The sequence below is a fragment of the Bison bison genome, unplaced genomic scaffold, assembly GCF_000754665.1.
Source record: "Bison bison bison isolate TAMUID 2011002044 unplaced genomic scaffold, Bison_UMD1.0 scf7180017864377, whole genome shotgun sequence".
In the NCBI taxonomy this organism is placed as follows: domain Eukaryota; kingdom Metazoa; phylum Chordata; class Mammalia; order Artiodactyla; family Bovidae; genus Bison; species Bison bison.
The window spans coordinates 5,149,592-5,153,057 of record NW_011494949.1 but is presented as its reverse complement, the minus strand read 5'-3'; positions in this window follow the sequence as shown (position 1 = coordinate 5,153,057).

Below are 3,466 nucleotides of genomic sequence, written 5' to 3'. Positions count from 1 at the left end.
CATCACTTCATGGCAAATAGATGGGGAAACAGTGGAAACAGTGTCAGACTTTATGTTTTTGGGCTCCAAAATCACTGCAGATGGTGACTGCAGCCATGAAATTAAAAGACGCTTACTCCTTGGAAGGAAAGTTATGACCAACCTAGATAGCATATTCAAAAGCAGAAATATTACTTTGCCAATGAATGTCCGTCTAGTCAAGGCCATGGTTTTTCCAGTGGTCATGTATGGATGTGAGAGTCGGACTGTGAAGAAAGCTGAGAGCCGAAGAATTGATGCTTTTGAACTGTGGTGTTGGAGAAGACTCTTGAGAGTCCCTTGGACTGCAAGGAGGTCCAGCCAGTCCATCCTAAAGGAGATCAGTACTGGGTGTTCATTGGAAGGAATGATGCTAAAGCTGAAACTCCAATACTTTGGCCACCTCATGTGAAGAGTTGACTCATTGGAAAAGACCCTGATGATAGGAGGGATTGGGGGCAGGAGGAGAAGGGGACGACAGAGGATGAAATGGCTGGATGGCATCACCGACTCAATGGACATGAGTTTGAGTGAACTCCAGGAGTTGGTGATGGACAGGGAGGCCTGGAGTGCTGCGATTCATGGGATCGCAAAGAGTCGGACACGACTGAGCGACTGAACTGAACTGAACTGAAGCCTTAACAACTTTCATAAGCTTTAAATGATAGTAATCGGGCTATTAGCCTACTGAATTCTGAGATCTCTCTGATGAAAAAGGCAGTTCTACACAACTGCATGGCCCTTGACATCCTTACAGCATTTCAGGGAGGCACCTGCGCCATAATTCAAACTGAATCCTACGTTTTTATACCTGATGAATTCTCTAAAATAACACATTTGGTGAACCATATGAAAAGTCAGATTTCTGCTTTCAGTGACCCATTCCCTAGTCTTGATGATCTTTTAAAAAAAAAAAAATGGTTTGCTGCGGGAGGTTCATGGCTAAACTATTTACTTTTAATTCCACTAATGTTATTAACTATACCATTTGCATTTTGCTTCTTTCACAAGATTATTATTTCTTGTATTACCAGGTGTATGACTAAGCCTCCAATGAAAATGAGGATTAGAGTTGAAGCAGCTGATCAAATGTATAGCTCAATATACGATCAATGATTGTAATAGTGTAACTGTAGGTATTTTCATGCAACAAGAGGGAATCCTTTCCTGGACCATAACTAGAAGACAGGTGTCCCGACGTCTTTGACTGCTAAGATCTAGTCCGGTAATGGCACACTGAGTGGCTTATCAGCAAAAACCTTCTTCAGAACTGGGAATGAGCCTTCCCAGCAAGGCAGGACAAAATGGTTATGAAATGCCCCTCAATGTATGCCTGGATTTATGACCATAAGAGGGCCGTGTCAACTACAAATTGGCACTTATGAAGATCACTGCCATCTGCCTGCAGGGAAATTGAATCCCAGGCTGCTACAGCTGTTGACCTTCAACAACCCCTGAGGGAGTTCAAGGTGGAGCGAGGCACTCTGTGCTCCAGAGGATCTAGAGGGAAAGGTCTTTAGATAGTTGGATGTTTTTAGGAACAGATTTTATGATCTCAATCTTTGCATCTTCTCATATCTTAGAGAAAGCACTAAATCCCTTCATGGTGACATCAGATCCTCATGACTAACAAAAACCTTTTGTAACATGAGTGCTTCATGGCATTGAACTCCCCCTTCACCAAAACCTTACATATTGACTTTCCCCCACTGCCGCTTTGGAGCAGTCTCTCAGAGCTCTCTGAGATGCTGCCTCCCAGGTCACAGTCTTCATTTTGCCCCAAATAAAACTTAACTTGCAACTCTCAAGTTGTACATCTTTTTTTAGTCGACAGTGCTCACTGACTTAGGTCAAATGACCGTTGAATAAATTAGCTGCTTGGGTAGAATGGAAGATGTTTATCTCTTCTATTTGGAAAACTTGTCATTGTTTAGTTGCTCAGTCAAGTCTGACTCTTTGCAACCAATGGACTGCCGAACACCAGGCATCCTTGTCATTCACCATCTCCTGGAGTTTGCTTAAGTTGGAAAGTTTGGAAAATTTAAATGTCCCCAAATCACACGGGCTATGTGTACAATAATATGAGCAACTGTGGGTGGCACCCTTGCTGTAGAGGTTTCCTCTCTTCATGAATGAAACTATTGGCCAGATTTAGGTGCTGTGGCTCCCTGCTTTGGTACGGATTTATGGCAAACTTGGGCTTCCCTGGTGGCTCAGACGGTAAAGAATCTGCCCGCAATGCAGGAGACCTGGGTTCAGCCCCTGGGTCGGGAAGATTCCCTGGAGACGGGAATGGCTACCCACTCCAGTATTCTTGCCTGGAGAATTTATGGACAGAGGAGCCTTGCGGGCTACAGTCCATGGGGTCTCAAAGAGTCAGATGTGACTGGGAAATGCACTGATGAGTCTGTTACTGAGTTTGCTTACGGGAATTCTCTAGGACTGTCAGGTACAGAGCACTCAGAAAGACTTCGTGGAACACTGACTGCCCATTCCCAGTGTCTGCTTAAAACTTAAAAGCAGACTGGGATGCAGCTGCCCAGGGATTCAAGAGAGGCTCAGAGACACCCGCACTGACTTCTTCTACTGCTCTGTGAAGTGGGTGTCCTAAGGTGGGACCCACAACCAGAGAGATCAAGTAATCTGCCCACGCTCTCAAAGCAGTTGAGATCAGGTCCCTGATGTGTAGAGAACATCCCTTTTAACACTGGGCAGCCTTAAGAAGTCTGAATACAAATTTTCAAATTTTGATTTTAAGCTTTCGAGCAGCTATTTGGTTTAGCTATGCAAAAGTGTGAAAATGTTAGTTGCTCAGTTGTGTCCGACCCTTTGCGACGCTATGGACTGTAGCCCATCAGGCTCTTCTGTCCGTGTGGATTCTCCAGGCAAGAATACTGGAGTGGGTTGCCATTCCCTTCTCCAGGGGGTCTTCCCCACCCAAGAATCGAACCCAGGTCTCCTGCAATGCAGGCAGATTCTTTACCAGATGAGCCACCAGGGAAGCCCTTAAGCTGTGCAAAAGCCAAAGCCTAAGACCTGGAGAGAGTCCGAACTTGTTACAGACCTGAAGAGTACAGACACAGCCATTGAGCCTTCTTCACAAAAACCAAACATCTGTAAGTTAGCTTAAAGACCTTAGGTGTGTTTACCGCTTATTTCTTGGAAGGCTACTTTCACAGTGCTGGAGGCACCTGCCTATATTGTAGAGGAGAAAGTCCCTGAACGTGACCCATTCAGTAATTGGAAACCAGACCAAGGTGCAAGTGATCATCTGATTGGGGGGAACAATCCTCCACCCTAAACAAAGAGTGCACACGGAACTAGAAAAGTAGCAAGAGGGCGCTGGGGGAGAGAGCAGGGGCGAAGGAGAGGGCGCCAGGACCTGGTGTACAGGTGCAGGGAGCCGGCCCGGGGTGGCAAGAGGGCGGTGCACCAGGGGCGGCGGGGG